Source organism: Coregonus lavaretus, assembly GCF_964263955.1.
Source record: "Coregonus lavaretus genome assembly, chromosome: 33".
NCBI classification, from domain to species: Eukaryota; Metazoa; Chordata; class Actinopteri; order Salmoniformes; family Salmonidae; genus Coregonus; species Coregonus lavaretus.
The window spans coordinates 16796060-16815257 of NC_140020.1; the positions used below are offsets into that span (position 1 = coordinate 16796060).

The window sequence follows — 19198 nt, forward strand, 5'->3', positions numbered from 1 at the left end:
CTCCATGTCTTTTTCATCCTATTTCCAACCCTAGATTTATCTGTGTCCGGTGGTACCCCTCTTTTAATGGTAGAAACCTCATATGGAAGCTTCAACGTTGACATGTAACAACATCCTGTCCATCCATAGGGTAAGAATATATATGCTTTATCACCACAAACCCACCAAATATCTCTAAAATTCCCAATAGTTACATTGACAGGCAAAAGCTGATCTTTCACCATCAAAGTCCTGCTCTTCTTACTACCTGGTACATAAAAAGTAACATATTTCTCATTACTACCCTTAAGGTCATGCATACCCAAAGTTATCATATAATCATCACAATCTGATATTCCCATAAACATACCCCTTACATCATATGTTTTATTAGAACAAAAACAACTTTTAGCCCTCACTGGTTTCACCTCCAATACTTAGGGTTCGCTGTTACCTGAGTTTCCTTCCCATCTAACAAATGCACACAAGTTAATTCACTTAACCCACTAACACCTAACCCTAGACTTAAACAAATGTTTTGACAACGACATTATTTTATCGGTTACTGATTGTTGCTGATACCACAGTCATGACAAAGCATAAGATTGACACATACTTGATAGAGGTCGAGCGACCGTCTCTAAAATGTTTGACTGGAATTCTCAACAGACATGGACCCTCAAGATTCCTCACTGATCTTACAGAATGAGTTAACTGCTGGAACCAAAGATTTCTCCCTGCCCATTGATCTCTAATTTTCACAACAGAAGAATCAAACCCAATACATTTAGTTTCTCTCTTCCCTAACGAGCGGTACTGATCAGATACCTCTCCTTGTCTGTCATTAAAATCAAAGACCTCATCCTGTACCTCCATGATAGTATCCTTCACTATTTCAGATGAATCTATATTGTCTCTACCACTATCTGCTCTCCTATTTTAACCCTATTCGTACTATCATTGACAGCACTCTCCATCCGTAACATAAACCCCTGAGTCCTTCTTGCTACCCCCTTTAATTTCAGAAAAGTTGTTGTCGGTGTCATACTTCCTACATTTGCTATTGCCATCGTATCATTAATCCCTTTCAAAGTTACCATTAAAGTAGTTGATTTAGTTGATGTATTAACCTTAATTATTTCTAGTGGGAAGGCTACCGATTTCCTATGTGCATTATTTACTGTTGGAGTGACTACTGTAATCTACTCCTCCTGAACTCCCTCGGTGACTGCGGAAGCTTCAACAGATTTCAAATCTTCCATTATAGGCGTCACTTTACGAATTACATAGCCCTTTAACCAATAATTCTTAACCGGAACAAATTGTAATGCTTGCACTAGATAAGTACACATATTCTCCCTAATCTTCTCTTATCATTTACGCAAAATAAGTGAACAATCACTCATAACCCTCTTCCCTTCCATATTGTTGTACAAACTATACCTCCTTTGACTAGGGGCACCGCTTCTACATCTGGTCCTGATAACAATACTTCTTCTCCATAATTATCTCTCCATGTGGGAGGAACGTCCCCATCCTAACCCCAATAAGTATTTTTCCTCTAAAATTGGTGCTGGAGCCATTGGCTCCCTTATAATCAAATGCGATATATTTATGGCTTTAATAACTATCAATGTTGAAAGAGTTAAATTGCTTCTCACTGTTGTTTTAATAGACTGAAGTGTTAATGTCCTTAGTTACTTCATCCATTTTCCCCAAAGCTTTGAAGTCTTTGCTTGTACTTCCATCTATCACCACTAGTGTCACTTTTTCCCAACTCTCAGTCCTACCTCTAATCCCTGACTTTCAAACTTTTGATTATAAAAAATACACCTATAATTACCTTGATCTCCCTGCTGGGAACTGTAAATATAGATACTCAATCACCCTCAATCTTCTCTTATCATTCAGCAACACATACTTTCTCAATGCATCTGCTTCTAACAGATCTAAACTCCTACCATATCTTCCCATTAAACTCTAAAATGTCCTTCACCACTGTTCTCTCTCTCTTACTACTAACTTTGAAACTTAGCTTACTGTCTTAGAGTTCCTTCATCCTAGTTCTCCTAACTTATTTTAATCTAATCTTTTCTCCTAACTTTTAAAAACCTTTTCCACTGATTTATTCACAAAATCTCTTTACCACCAAATTTTTAGGATATGTGATTGGGAAAGTCCCCACCTGCTTCTGACTTCTTTACACACAGACTTGGCAAACGACTAAACACCTTTTAGCCTAGCCTGAAATCTCTTGGTGTAAGAATGTAACCCAGAATAACAGTCACCCCTTTTAACTTTATTTTCCAGACAGATTGTCTAATAGGCAGTCTAATAGATTATCATCCTTCCTATGATATTATCTTTTTAAGCAAATATGATTCCCAAAAACCCTACTTTTTAACATCTTCTACCAGACAGCCGTTTAGTGTACATCCTATTGTACAGTTCAATTTACACCATGCATCTCTTTCCAACAATGCAACAGGTATATGTTCTAATATTAGTATGTCTATTTTAATTTCTCTTTGATTTTTATAGCAGAGCTCAATTGGTTCCCTAAGAGTAATTAACTGTTTTACTACCTCAAATCCCTATCCTAATTAGTTAATTTTACCTAGTGAGATGTTTAACCTCTTTAGGCTGAACACAGATAAGATTTTCACTATTCACCATTATTTCTCATAGTCCTCTGTTTTTACTTCAATTGTTAGATATTTTCTTCCTAATTGGTGCTATCAGCTGACACCCCCCTTCGTATCTTCTAGGCACTCTAGAATCCTTAGGGTTCACCTGGAGAACAGGTGATCTTGACTGGCCCCTGTATCTTCCTTAAAAATGTTCTCTGTTGTTTCCTCCTGGTCCATTGCACTCACAGGTAAAGTAACCAACCTGTCCATAATTATAACAGTCTTCTGAAAGTTGCTGGAAGTGTAGCTGAAATCTTCCTCCTCCTTCTAAGCCTTCTCGTCCTCTTCCTCTCCAATTCTGTGTCTGTCCAGAAACTGGCTGTGGATATGAAACACCTGGTACCCCCCTTGGTGGCTGGTACAATTGCATTTGATATTGTTCAGTTGAAGCTGTAACAGTGATTGTTGATTTGGTTCACTCTGATTCTTCATAACCAAAGCTTCTCTTCTCCACCAGTTGTATGATTGAGTTTTCTGAGAGTTTCTTGATCCCGTTCTTTCTTGCTGTTGACATATCAGGATTCTTCAAAAGCTTATATTCTAAGTTCTGTCCTCGAAATATCATCTTCCATCATCTTCTTACTGTTCTCTTCCAGACATCTCATTTTCTTCCTTCTGGAGTTTTGGATTCATCTTTCTGGTCGTTTCTGCTTGTCCTCTATCTATTATTCGTTCATCTTCCTCTCTGATGCAATAATCACCCTGCTGGATGATCACTGGAAGCTGAGGATAAACATCCCTAAGCTCTACTTCCTTCTCATAAGGTGGGTGTCTTTTTCCTGAATCCGTATGTGAGAAAGGTGTACTAACTTCTGCCATTAGTTTTTCTGTCACCTTCTCTATATCTTTGTTTATCGCTGGAATCTTTTATCAGTTTTTGTTTGAGAATGAAGGGCAACTTTTATTTCATTTGCCGGACAACCTAACACTACTTTAGTTAAAGGATTACAATTTTTTCCCTATATCAACCGGTGTAATCACCTTCATAGCCTTGCTGTCCTTTCTCCCCATTATAACAACCCTTTTATATTCCTTTATCGTGAATTATTTTATTTTAGACTATATAGCCTATGGCTTCCCCCCTTTAATTATTAATATAAACCTTTTTTTTATTTTTATAAATCAATAAAAATATGACTATGAAATAATTCAATTAAAATTTCTATTCAAAAACCATTTCTAATTAAAATAAAAAATCAATTAAAAAATCAATTAAAAATTATGAATAATGAAAACCAATTTTTTATTTCTACATCCTATGTCACCAATTTATCAATTAGTGGTGGCTATCTTACCACAACCCATCAAATGCAAATAGTCAACTTCAGACCCATAAACAAAGCCTGTAACCCTACCATTACTACAATTCCCATAAACCCCCTTGCTCTATAGGCACCTAATTATCTTTATTTTACAGAATAATGTCAGTCCTTGATTCCCAACACAACTCCAATCAACCCCAGTGATGCACATAGCCTCCAAAATGCAATTTTTAATGAAATAGTATTTGCCAAGCCTATGTGAAATTGTCATAACATCAGATATCCTGTAGGGGAAGGTTTTGTAACCAGACCAGTCTCAAACCCTTGACTCGATCCTCTGTCGCGTCACGTGACGTGTACGTCAGCACCCCTTCTCTTTCTCTCCCTCTCTCCTGTCGTATCGTCCTATTGCGCCTCTCATATGACAAAAGAACAGAGACACAGGAAAATATTTTAGTAGTTAATGCAATACTGAGTTACTTCAACCATATTCAATATTCCCCCACTCACATTCGCTTTAAGACTTAACTCAGGATTAAATAGATCGCTCAAAAACATTTTTATTTTAATTTTTATTTATTTTAATCGTCTTCTAATTCAATTTATTATAATCCGTCACCATATATCTAATTTATAAATTCACTACATCTCAACAAATAGTTTCATTTTCGAACAACAGTCACTTTAACGATTTAGAAGATTCGTGTCCAAATATCTCTTGTCTGTGGCTATTTCTCCCCCTGCAGTGTAACCCCACAGAAATATGACCCTTCACCCCCAATCCCGTGTTGTAGTTTTAGCAAATCACCTCGTGTCGTAGTTTTAGCGCCGTAAAATCAAGCGCATGCGCAAATCCATTTAACCATACGATTGCCACACAATAGAACCCCAGCGTTCTACCTCAGTTCTCTATTTTACACTTATAGTCAGACAATTACACATAACAGAGCTCACATTTGCGTAGAACTCTGAATTCCACACACACACAAACAAGTTTAAGAGGCTTATCTCATCGCAATGAGACCTCTAAGGACACGTTAGCATGTAGCACGCAACACAATTAGCCTTAGCATTTAGCATTAGCCGCTATGTACAATGTAGCATGAAACCCAATCCAGCATTTAGCATTAACATTAGCCTTAGCCTTTAGCTAACTGTGGCCTACCACACCCTAAGTAACCCTGCATTGTGCCTAAATCATTGTCCATTTATCCCCTGCTAACTTTATGCTGCCGTAAGTTATGGATATCATATATGAGCGGTTACCCCATGCAAATACTCCGTCGACTATAAGATGAGAATAACTTACAATATAACCGTCCACCTTATAGTTCCGAGAACTAACCTGAAACACCGAATGCATAATCAGGATTTATGGCCCATCTCTATATGATGGCCCCTTAACCTGGGGTCTTTATCAGATTCACAATGCCCTAACGTATACGCATATCTGCCTTAATTGCACACCTTCAATACTTAATTCCTACCGTTTTATGCTCTAAAATTCCAATTATCTGCCGTTTACCAATGGAATCACATTTTAGAATATTATTACAGACTCCTAGTCGACAGCAATAACGTCACATCAACAACGACCCAAGTACTTTTAACTGTACACCTTCAATGCCCTCTCATGAATCAGCGGAATAACTAATGCCCAAATTTTGTGAGTAATCTCACCTTTAAAGCCGGCTTGGGCAGTAGTCAACTCGCGACTCAGGAAAGGAACCAAGAACGATGAAATCAGAATCCCGGACGAGCCCCCATTCTGTCGTGTCGCGTCTGCTGTTGGTGGCTTATTGCTGTCAATCAAAGAGTCCGCTTAGGCTGCACCGTGATTAGAGGCTTTTATTAATATCACAAGGTTACAGCATAAGTTACAGACCCGCGGTGTCTGGAGAAGCCCCGTCCCAAATTAATCTGAATGCTTCTGACTCTTCTTCATTTTTCCCCCAGTATATATAATCTCCCCAAGATGTGGGTGGCTCCCTCTACTGTCCAATCCCCTGTCTACAACACACTTCCTATCTGTTGTATGTGGCGTTACACTAAAACATTCCCTCTTGATACTAAAATCAACGTCCTCTCCGGTTCCACTTAAAACATTAACAACGTCATAATCTTCATATACGATACTACCATAACAGCCTCCACTCTTCTGGGAAGGCTTTCCACTAGATGTTGGAACATTGCTGCGTGGACTTGCTTCCATTCAGCCACAAGAGCATAGTGAGGTCTTGCACTGATGTCGGGCGATTAGGCCAGGATCGCAGTCGGCGTTCCAATTAATCTCAAGGGTGTTCGATGGTGTTGAGGTCAGGGCTCTGTGCAGGCCAGTCAAGTTCTTCCACACCGATCTTGACAAACCATTTCTGTATAGACCTCGCTTTGTGCATGGGGGCATTGTCATGCTGAAACAGGAAAGGCCCTTCTCCAAACTGTTGCCACAAGGTTGGAAGCACAGAATCGTCTAGAATGTCATTGTATGCTGTAGCGTTAAGATTTCCCTTCACTGGAACTAAGGGGCCTAGCCCGAACCATAAAAAACAGCCCCAGACCATTATTCCTCCTCCACCAAACGTTACAGTTGACACTATGCATTTAGGCAGGTAGCTTTCTCCTGGCATCTGACAAACCCAGATTCGTCCGTCGGACTGACAGATGGTGAAGTGTGATTCATCACTCCAGAGAACGCTTTTCCACTGCTCCAGAGTCCAATGGCGGTGTGCTTTACGCCACTCCAGCTGAAGCTTGGCATTGCACATGGTGATCTTAGGCTTGTGTGCGGCTGCTCGGCCATGGAAACCCATTTCATGAAGCTCCCGACGAACAGTTCTTGTGCTGACTTTGCTTCCAGAGGTTGTTTGGAACTCGGTAGTGAGTGTTGCAACCGATGACAGGCGATTTTTACGCGCTTCAGCATTCGGCGGTCCCGTTCTGTGAGCTTGTGTGGCCTACCACTTCGTGGCTGAGCTGTTGTTGCTCCTAGACGTTTCCACTTCAATAACAGCACTTACAGCTCTAGCAGGGCAGAAATGTGTGGAACTGACTTGTTGGAAAGGTGGCATCCTATGACAGTGCCACTTTGAAAGTCACTGAGCTCTTCAGTAAAGCCATTCTACTGCCAATGTTTGTTTATGGAGATTGCATGGCTGTGGGGTTGATTTTATACACCTGTCAGCAACGGGTCCACATACTTTTGTATATATAGTTTATCATGGTGGCAAGGAATATGAACTAACATGTTATAGAGCAAACAATGCAATTATCACAACACATAGGTTGTAATATGGCCTTTTTTTCCTGGCTTCGTTTCTCCAGTGATTTTACCCACACACCGCTACTGTTGCACATTCTTCCTTGCAGATCTTCTCAAGCGCTGTTAAGTTAGATGGGGAGCAGCGGTGAACAGCAATCAAGTCTTTCCACAGATTTTCAATGGGATTCAAGTCTGGACATTGGCTGGGCCACTCAAGGACTTTCACAGTCTTGTTCTGAAGCCATTCCAGCATTGTTTTGGCTGTATGCTTGGGGTCATTGTCATTGTCCTGTTGGACAGTCTGAGGTCGTTTGCACTCTGACGCAGGTTCTTATTAAGGATTTGCCTGTATTTGGCTTCATTCATTGTTCCCTCTATCCTTACCAGTGTCCCAGTCCCTGCCACTGAAAAGCATCCCCATAGCATGATGCTGCCACCACCATGCTTCATGATAGGGATGGTGTTAGATGGGTGATGAGCTGTGCCTGGTTTTCTCCAGACATAGTGCTTTGCCTTCAGGCCAAAGAGTAAAATGTTTGTCTCATCAGACCACAGAATATTTTACCTTATGCTCTCAGAATCTTTCATTTTCCTTTTTGCAAACTCCACGGGTGCTGTTACAGTATGAGCCTTTTTCTCAGGTATGGCTTCCATCTGGCCACTCTCCCATAAAGCCCATGACAGAGCCCAGATTGGTGAAGTGCTGTATAGAAACTGTTGTCCTTCCGGCAGGTTGTTCCATCTCAGCCAAGAAACTCTGTACTTCTGTCTGAGCGGTCAATGGGTTCTTGGTCACTTCCCAATTTGGTCGGATGGCCAGCTTTAGGCAGAGTCTGGGTAGTTCCATATTTTTCCATTTCCCAATGATGGAGACCACTGTGCTCTTGGAAACTTTTAACACTAGAAATTGTTTCATACCCTTCCCCAGATATATGCCTCATCACAATTCTGTCTCTGAGATCTACGGACAGTTCCTTGGACTTCATGGTATAGTTTCTGCTCTGACATGCACTGTCAACTGTGGGACCTTATACAGACAGGTGTGTTTCTTTATAAATTATGTCCAAATAATTGAATTGGCCACAGGTGGACTCCAATGAAGTTGTAGTGACATCTAAAGGATGATCAAAGGAAATTGGATGCACCTGAGCTCAATTTGGAGCGTCATAGCAAAATGGTGTGAATACTGATGTAAACAAGATACAGTGGGGAGAAAAATTATTTGATACACTGCCGATTTTGCAGGTTTTCCTACTTATAAAGCATGTAGAGGTCTGTAATTTTTATCATAGGTACACTTCAACTGTGAGAGACGGAATCTAATACAAAAATCCAGAAAATCACATTGTATGATTTTTAAGTAATTAATTTGCATTTTATTGCATGACATAAGTATTTCAGTTTCCCAGCACCTCGACCAGCACCAGCAGCAGCAGGCCCAGTTGAACGCCGCCATGCAGAAAGTGCTCCAAACTCTGCATAATCTGCCCAGCGCTCCGGTTCCACCTCAGGGAGCGGCGAGTGCACCCAGTCCACCTGTTCCTGTGCTATCACCCACTTCTGAGGGAACCCTCACCCTACCGGAGCACTATGACGGTAAAAATACTAAATGTAGCGGCTTCCTGCTACAGGTTTCACTTTATCTGGCGCGTCAGCCTGAGGCATATCCATCTGACCAAGCCAGGATAGTGCTGGTGATTTCGCTACTTAAAGGAAAGGCGCTGGATTGGGCCACGGCAGTCTGGGAAGGAGATGAGGCCGTGGCGCTTCCCTACTCCACCTTCCTCGCTCGTTCAGGGCGGTGTTTATGGAAAGAGCGAAGACGGACGGCGTCAGGTCATGGCCAGTCCCCAACACCATCAAGGGTCTTCAGAGCTTCCTGGGCTTCGCCAATTTCTACCGGCGTTTCATCAGGTCCTTCAGCTCCATAGCCGCCCCGCTCACCTCTCTCCATAAGGGTGGGCCTCAGAAGCTGGCCTGGAACCCTGAGGCTGACGCTGCCTTCAAGAGGCTGAAGGAGAGGTTCCCCACAGCGCCCATCCTAAAACACCCAGAACCATCTAGTCCTTTCATCCTGGAGGTGGATGCATCGGAGGAGGGCGTGAGTGCGGTCCTCTCCCAGCGGCACGGTAAGCCAGAGAAAATGTATCCCTGTGCCTTTTTCTCTAAAAAGCTTACCCCCTCAGAGAGGAACTATGGAGTTGGAGACAGGGAGCTGTTGACGGTGGTCCTCGCTTTGGAGGAATGGAGACACTGGCTGGAGGGCACAGTCCATCCATTCCGGATTCTTACTGACCACCGGAATTTGTAGCACATACGGGCAGCGAAACGGATGAACTCTCGTCAAGCCAGGTGGGCCCAATTTTCTTACTCACTTTCAATTAATTCTGTCCTTCCGTCCAGGATCCCAAAATGTGAAAGCCGACGCACTCTCCAGGATGCACCATACTGGAGAGAGGAAGGATCTGGGGGTCCTATCCTGCCCCCGTCTCTAATCGTCGCACCTGTCGTTTGGGATGTGGATGAAGACATCTACCTGGCGGCTCAAGAGGACCCAGCGCCTGCCAACGCCCCTCCGGGATGCGTGTCTGTGACCGCCTGCTGATCTGGGCACACACCACCCTTACGGCAGGGCACTCCGGTATTACGCACACCCTGCATTCTCTAGCACAAAAATACTGGTGGCCAACCTTGGCTTCTGATGTCTCTCGCTATGTCAACTCCTGTTCCGTATGTGCCCAAACGAAGACACCTCGGAACGCCCGACAGGCAAACTAGTTCCTCTACCAGTGCCTCAGCGACCTTGGTCACACCTATCCATAGACTTTGTTACCGACCTCCCACGTTCTAACGGCTTCACCACAGTCATGGTGGTCGTAGATCGGTTCTCAAAATCATGCCGTTTTTGCCACTAACTGGTCTTCCTTCTGATCTCAAGGTCGCTGAGGTCCTGTTCCAACAGGTCTTCCGGCACTATGGACCTCCGGAGGACATTGTCTCGTACCGTGGCCCCCAATTCACCTTCCGAGTGTGGAAAGCTTTCCTGGAGAAGATCGGGGCCACGGCCAGCCTCACTTCCGGGTATAGGCCTCAGTCAAATGGGCAGGTGGAGCACATGAACCAGGAGCTAGGGAGGTTTCTTCGTTGCCACTGTCAGGACTGGCAGGGTGAGTGGGTGAGGTTTCTTCCCTGGGCAGAATATGCCCAGAACTCCCTCGTTCACTCCTCCACGTAGCTCCCTCCCTTCCAATGCGTCCTGGGGTACCAGCCGGCCCTGGCCCCTTGGACACCCAGCCCGACCGATGTGCCCGCTGTCGACGAGTGGTTCCGCAGGGCCGGATAGGTCTGGGACGCCGCCCATGTCCGTCTCCAGAGGGCCATTCGTCGGCAGAAGGACCAAGCTGACCGCCACCGCAGTGAGGCTCCCGTATTCCAGCCTGGTGATCGCGTCTGGCTGTCCACTTGACGCCTGCCCTGCAAGAAACTGAGCCCCTGGTTTGTGGGGCCGTTTAAGGTCCTCCGGCGGATTAATGAGGTAACGTACCGGCTGCTCCTTCCCCCTCACTACCGTGTCTCACCTACTTTTCATGTGTCTCTCCTCAGTCCGGTGGTTCCTGGTCCTCTGGCGGATGCCGTCCCTCGGGGTACGCCCCCTCCGCCCCTGGACATTGACGGGAGTCCGGCGTATGCTGTGAGGGATCTGCTGGACTCCAGGTTCCGTGGGGGACGGCTCCGTTACCTGGTGGATTGGGAGGGGTATGGCCTTGAGGAGAGGAGCTGGGTTCCGGCTGGGGACATTCTGGACCCCAACCTAATTCAGGACTTCCACCGTCGTCGCCCTGACCGGCCCGCTCCTTGTCCTCGGGGTCGTCCTTTAGGCTGGTGACGTCCTGCGGCGGGAGCCGTGCATCCGGGGGGGTGCTGTCACGTCTCCTCCCGTTGCTCCCCTCCGGCGCTCTGATTCACTGGTCTACTGAGCCACCGGTCTGAGCGCACCACCTCTGCAAACACAGGAATTGATACGCAACGCACCCTAATCACCTCCAGCGCACCTGCACCTCATCACCACCACTATATAGCCCTGGACTGTTCTTTCATTGATGAGTGTAATTGTTAGTGTTGTGTCGTTTACTCGCTCATTGTTATTCTCTTTCTCATTGTTAAGTAAACCTTTACCTTGTTAATTCCTGCGTCTGCGTCCTGCCTCTTCGTATTCCTCAGTACTCGTCACAGTTTCACAAAAAAAACATATTTTACATCTTCAAAGTGGTAGGCATGTTGTATAAATCAAATGATACAAACCCCCCAAAAAATCCATTTTTAATTCCAGGTTGTAAGGCAACAAAATAGGAAAAATGCCAAGGGGGGATGAATACTTTCGCAAGCCACTGTAGTTACCGTGCGGAAAGCGTAGTGCATAAGGACTTACCAAAACACTTTGATAGGGAAGGCGCATGCAATGCAAGCAGATGAGGATATTTGCCTAGGATGGAATAAATTATGTAGTATAACCTGCAAAAGGGCGAATGTAAACCAGGGAAAAAACGTACTACCCTCCCCTTTGCCCAATTAAAAACAACCTGCAAAAGGGTGAATGTAAACCAGAAAAAAAAACACAACCCTCCCCAAAGCAAAAGTTAGACAACCGTTCCCTACTTTGTAATTAAATTATTATTATTATTTTCAATGGTGCTCTGATTTAATCTATTCAGTTTTTGTTGGAAAGGAAAGGGTTAACTCTGAAGAGAAAAAAATATCCAATCAGGTCTTTTCTTTGGTGGTCTCTGGGAAGATAAATCTAGCTAGCTAAATCAGCCATTGGCTAGGCCATCAGAAGCTAAAGGCATATCCCATTCAGCTGTATTAGGGCAGAATTTTGGAGTGACAGTGGAATCAACCAAACACATTTTGACTTGTAATGAGTGGGGCCGTTTTTACAAAAACGTATGTAAACTTCTGGAAGGCCAACAGGTCACAAAAACATGTGTAAACTTCAGGAAGGCTAACAGGTCACTGACTGCACAATAGCAAGCAGTAGTTTCCCCACAGTCTAGCTAGCTAGCTTTTGTTGTAGGCTAGTTTGCAGTGACTGCAGCACGTGTTGTCGAAGAGGCTGTTGTTGCTAATTTCTTAGTTTCTCCCCTATCAAGATTAACGTTCAACAAGAAGTTACATTAAAAATGATCATCATCTGGTGAGTGGAACTGTGTTTTTTATTGCAGCTCGCTTGCTATTAGCCAGGGGTGAGATTTCATGTCTTACCTGTATTGACACACAAGTGCGCTCACGCATTTTTTTGATATAACAAAAATTACAGGGTAGGCTACTCTACTGACAAACAGGTCAATAAAAACAATGTCTGATCAATATAATCGGCCTACTAAAAGGGGAGACACAAATACAATATGACATCCATCTAACCTGTCCAAAAACAAACAAAAGTGGCACTGACCCAATGATAAAGACAGTGAATATGCACATTCACCAGGGATATGGCCGATGTTCTCTGGTGCCAATAAGATAGGCAGGCTACTGTTAGCTCAATTAATTTCAGAATTTTGATAACTAAAATATATATTGGAGTCTTTTCATTTGTATCTCTTTACAGCAATAGCCATTTGCTCTCCAAACAGTTTTCCCGCGATTGTAAGTTTTTATATTGTCGATAAGACTGACTGGGTCTGTGCTTTTCACTGACCGTCGCAACTTTACAATCATCTATTTGATATTTGCAGCGCGCTTCCCAAATTGCGGGCACTTTCGACTGTAGGCTATGCAATTTTAAACAATCCACAGTAAAAAAAAAAAAAAAAAGAAACTAATGATCCTCTGTGGCCAAATTATGCTTTCTTGGTGTAGTAGCCTATTTGGAATGATTTTAATTAATTTCTGTATAGACAGGAGTAAGCTAATTAGGCTATTTAATTTAGGAAATTCAATTTACTTTAGGGAAAGCTTAGCTTCCTCTATCCTTATGGACATACCGCCTATGGCTTTTAATGTGGCATAAACCCAACCAGTCATGATGCTTTCATCTGATTGTCAAACAATGAGTTAAACAAAGGCGTAAGCTACCCGCGCACATTCGTTCACTCACAAAATAATTTCAGAATCCAAATCCCAACAGTGAACTGTGCACCCGCAATTTGATGAATCGAAAGAGACATCAGTTACAAAACTCCTAGGTGTAGTGTAATGAAATTCTGCGATTGTCATTAGTCCTACAGTTGTAGCCTGAATTTGATGCATCCATTGTTGTCCACGCGTGCCTCGGTCTCTGCCACTCATCTCCGCCTTGTCAGCGAGAGTCTCGGCTGCTGACATGCAGTAACAACACGATCTCACACTCAATTCGTGCAAATATGTACAAAAAGTGTTTCAGCCAATACTGTTTTCTATGCTTGTTTTCCCTTAATACTTTGGGATACTTGTAGTCAGAAAGGCCCTTTTTCCTGTTGGCAACAGTAGGCCTACACGATTTGCTTCATAACGCATTTCATATTTCGTGGAACCTACATTACACAATTTTCATCATAATGCATTTAATACAAGGCTGCACTTTTTTGTGTACATTACACACTTTCTTTCATAATGCATTTTATACAAGGCTATGTCGGATTTTATGAGGGTTGCCAGATTGGAGAAGAAATACATATTATAATATATTTTTGTTTTGTATCGATGAAGGTTTTTGATTGTGGAATGGGGATACATTTTTATGATGGGAAATTATAATACACACCATAATACACACGCAAACAAACACTTACACACCAGTGGAGGCTGCTGAGGGGAGGACGGCTCATAATAATGGCTGGAAAGGAGTTAATGGAATGGCATCAAACCATGTGTTTGATGGATTTGATACCATTCCACTAATTCCGCTCCAGTCATTACCACGAGCCCGCCCTCCCCAATTAATGTGCCACCAACCTCCTGTGTTACACACATTCTGGTATATTTTGCATTTTTATACATATTCTGTATTTCCACTGAAGAAAGCAATAATTAATCAATACACTACTGTAAATAAATGGACACTACCTGTTATAAAATAGAAATTGCTCTCCATAAATAAATGGTGAGAAATGCTCAGTCTGAAGCCATTCGGCCATGGGTTTCACAGCCCTATAATAATGATACAAGTTATATCACCTTAAAAAGGGTTTATTTACAACCTCTGGGGTATAATATGGTGGGCAATGTGGTACAGGAAAGACTGACATATAACCCCTAACTTGAGTTCAGTCTTCGCCAATGAGAAACAAGAGGGGCCTAGCTTCATCCTTCATGACTGGGAAAGGCCTTGATTCTAGGCCGTAGAAAATCCTACATCCATCTCATTAGATCAGAACAGGATGGACCAACAGGGATTCATATTACTGGTTTACATCCTAAAAAAAGGATAGTTGTGTTTTGCTGCATAACACACATTATTTGTCTACCGATATGTTGTGGATCATTGTCAGGTTATTTGAGATATATATATATATATATATATATAAGCTTCAGTAACAAAATAACATCATGGTTGTAATAACACTTTAAACAGGTAGTTTGTAAATGTGTAGAATGTGTTTTATGGGTCCACACTGGTAAATTAACTTATGTAAATTAACAGTCACAGAGGATTTTCTTCTGAATAACTGGTCAGGGAATAGCACTTTCCATTCAGCTTCAGGCAACTTTGATGTAAGGCTTGATCACACCTGTAGTGATTACTTCTATCCATCACCCCCATTGTTGCTTATCCATTGTTCACTAGATATATCAACGTAATTACACCCAACAGAATGTTGAAAAACAGAATGCTTCCCACCACTAGATCACATAACTAGACGTGAGCTGGACGTGACCCCAACGCTGCCACCAATGTAGTGGAAGAAAGTGAAAGCTGCAACAGAGACCCTAACCAAGTATATAACATGATTGACATGACCGTAATAATCATCATGAAACGGCCTTGAATGTGCCATAAGTGTAAGCCAACATAATTCATTATTTTACATGAACCTGTTTAACTGCATTGATATGGCTTAATTGATCATAGTTCAGACTCGTTATAGTTGCACATACCATGCAGTTGCACCAGGGGAATTTAAACCAAACAGATTTATTTTTGCAGGTCTTCTGTTTCCCCACATTTATTGATTAATTAGTTTCCCATCATGAAAATGCATCCCCATTCCCAAATCAAATACCTTAATCGATACCACAAAAAAAAAACAGACATACAACTTTTTACTCCAATCTGGCAACCCTCATAAAATCAGAGATAGCACCAGTATCCCCAAGTATTAAGCGAAACAAGCATAGAAAACAGCATTAGCATTAATTTAACATTTAAAAAGCTTGAGACTGCTATTATATTACAAGGATTTCGGTGACAACCTGGTTGATTAACAATATTGGGTTGTTAACACGTTTTTTAAAATGTTAATATACAGTGAGGAAAAAAAGTATTTAGTCAGCCACCAATTGTGCAAGTTCTCCCACTTAAAAAGATGAGAGGCCTGTCATTTTCATCATAGGTACACATCAACTATGACAGACAAATTGAGAATTTTTTTCCAGAAAATCACATTGTAGGATCTTTTATGAATTTATTAGCAACTTATGGTGGAAAATAAGTATTTGGTCACCTACAAACAAGCAAGATTTCTGGCTCTCACAGACCTGTAACTTCTTTTTTAAGAGGCTCCTCTGTCCTCCACTCGTTACCTGTATTAATGGCACCTGTTTAAACTTGTTATCAGTATAAAATACACCTGTCCACAACCTCAAACAGTCACACTCCAAACTCCACTATGGCCAAGACCAAAGAGCTGTCAAAGGACACCAGAAACAAAATTGTACACCTGCACCAGGCTGGGAAGACTGAATCTGCAATAGGTAAGCAGCTTGGTTTGAAGAAATCAACTGTGGGAGCAATTATTAGGAAATGGAAGACATACAAGACCACTGATAATCTCCCTCGATCTGGGGCTCCACGCAAGATCTCACCCCGTGGGGTCAAAATGATCACAAGAACGGTGAGCAAAAATCCCAGAACCACACGGGGGGACCTAGTGAATGACCTGCAGAGAGCTGGAACCAAAGTAACAAAGCCTACCATCAGTAACACACTACGCCGCCAGGGACTCAAATCCTGCAGTGCCAGACGTGTCCCCCTGCTTAAGCCAGTACATGTCCAGGCCCGTCTGAAGTTTGCTAGAGTGCATTTGGATGATCCAGAAGAGGATTGGGAGAATGTCATATGGTCAGATGAAACCAAAATATAACTTTTTGGTAAAAACTCAACTCGTCGTGTTTGGAGGACAAAGAATGCTGAGTTGCATCCAAAGAACACCATACCTACTGTGAAGCATGGGGGTGGAAACATCATGCTTTGGGGCTGTTTTTCTGCAAAGGGACCAGGACGACTGATCCGTGTAAAGGAAAGAATGAATGGGGCCATGTATCGTGAGATTTTGAGTGAAAACCTCCTTCCATCAGCAAGGGCATTGAAGATGAAACGTGGCTGGGTCTTTCAGCATGACAATGATCCCAAACACACCGCCAGGGCAACGAAGGAGTGGCTTCGTAAGAAGCATTTCAAGGTCCTGGAGTGGCCTAGCCAGTCTCCAGATCTCAACCCCATAGAAAATCTTTGGAGGGAGTTGAAAGTCTGTGTTGCCCAGCGACAGCCCCAAAACATCACTGCTCTAGAGGAGATCTGCATGGAGGAATGGGCCAAAATACCAGCAACAGTGTGTGAAAACCTTGTGAAGACTTATAGAAAACGTTTGACCTGTGTCATAGCAAAGTATTGAGAAACTTTTGTTATTGACCAAATACTTATTTTCCACCATAATTTGCAAATAAATTCATTAAAAATCCTACAATGTGATTTTCTGGATTTTTTTCTCTCAATTTGTCTGTCATAGTTGATGTGTACCTATGATGAAAATTACAGGCCTCTCTCATCTTTTTAAGTGGGAGAACTTGCACAATTGGTGGCTGACTAAATACTTTTTTCCCCCACTGTATATCCATCCTGCCCTGCCTTTGGAAAGTTTTTGAAAGCCAAGTTAACAAACAGATCACCGACCATTTCAAATCCCACAGTACCTTCTCCCTTGCACCTCAGCCACGCTCAAGGTCCTAAACAATATTATAACCGCGATCGATAATAGATAGTACTGTGCAGCCGTCTTCATCGACCTGGCCAAGGCTTTCGACTCTGTCAACCACCGCATTCTTATTGGCAGACTGCCTCGCCTGGTTCACCAACTACTTCTCAGATAGAGTTCAATGTGTCAAATCGGGGGGCCTGTTGTCTGGACCTATGGCAGTCTCTATGGGGGTGCCACAAGATTCAATTCTTGGGCCGACTCTTTTCTCTGTGTATATCAATGATGTCACTCTTGCTGCTAGTGACTCTCAGATCCACCTCTACGCAGACGACACCATTTTGTATACATCTGGCCCTTCATTGGACACTGTGTTAAAAAACCTCCAAACGAGCTTCAATGCCATACAACACTCCTTCAGTAGCCTCCAACTGCTCTTAAACACTAGTAAAACTAAATGCATGCTCTTCAATCGAACGCTGCTGGCACCCGCCCACCCGACTAGAATCACTACTCTCGACGGGTCTGACCTAGAATATGTGGACAACTACAAATACCTAGGTGTCTGGTTAGACTTTAATCTCTCCTTCCAGACTCACATTAAGAATCTCCAATCCAAAGTTAAATCTAGAATCGGCTTCCTATTTCGCAACAAAGCCTCCTTCACTCATGCTGCCAAACATGCCCTCGTAAAACTGGCTATCCTACCGATCCTTGACTTCGGTGATGTCATTTACAAAATAGCCTCCAACACTCTACTCAGCAAATTGGATGTAGTCTCACAGTGCCATCCGTTTTGTCACTAAAGCCCCATATACTACCCACCACTGTGACCTGTACACTCTTGTTGGCTGGTCCTCACTACATATTCGTCGCCAAACCCACTGGCTCCAGGTCATCTATAAATCACTGCTAGGCAAATCCCCGCCTTATCTTAGCTCATTGGTCACCATAGCAACACCCACCCATAGTATGCGCTCCAGCAGGTATATCTCACTGGTCATCCCCAAAGCCAACACCTCCTTTGGCCGCCATTCCTTCCAGTTCTCTGCTGCCAATGACTGGAACGAATTACAAAAATCTCTGAAGCTGGAGACTCTTATCTCCCTCACTAACTTTAAGCATCAGTTGTCAGAGCACCTTACCGATCACTGCACCTGTACACTGCCCATCTGAAATTACCCACCCAACTACCTCATTCCCATTATTGTTATTTATTTTGCTCATTTGCACCCCAGTATCTCTATTTGCACATCGTCTCTTGCACATCTATCATTCCAGTGTTAATACTAATTGTAATTATTTTGCACTATAGCCTATTTATTGCCTTACCTCCATTACTTGCTACATTTGCACACACTGTATATATATTTTCTGTTGTATTTTTGACTTTATGTTTTGTTTTACCCCATATGTAACTCTGTTGTTGTTTTTATCGCACTGCTTTTCTTTATCTTGGCCAGGTCGCAGTTGTAAATGAGAACTTGTTCACAACTGGCTTACCTGGTTAAATAAAGGTTAAATAAAAAATAAAAATAAAACACGTGGTCTGCCACTGCGAGGATGATCAGCTGTCCGTCCTGTCTCCCTGTAGCGCTGTCTTAGGCATCTCACAGTACGGACATTGCAATTTATTGCCCTGGCCACATCTGCAGTCCTCGTGCCTCCTTGCAGCATGCTTAAGGCACGTTCACGCAGATGAGCAGGGACCCTGGGCATCTTTCTTTTGGTGTTTTTCAGAGTCAGTAGAAAGGCCTCTTTAGTGTCCTAAGTTTTCATAACTGTGACCTGTGACCATAATTGCCTACCATTTGTAAGTTGTTAGTGTCTTAACGACTGTTCCACAGGTGCATGTTCATTAATTGTGTATGGTTCATTGAACAAGCACGGGAAACA

At 42.8% G+C, this 19198-nt stretch overlaps 1 long non-coding RNA gene across 1 annotated transcript in view; it reads left to right on the forward strand.

Annotated features, from left to right (window-relative positions):
* Positions 1–12215: 12215 nt before the first annotated feature.
* Positions 12216–19198, forward strand: part of LOC311108537 — a 42316-nt gene continuing 35333 nt past the window's right edge. Inside the window, exon 1 of the long non-coding RNA XR_014610518.1 lies at positions 12216–12384. This is a non-coding gene — a long non-coding RNA (uncharacterized lncRNA). The remainder of the gene's footprint in view (positions 12385–19198) is intronic.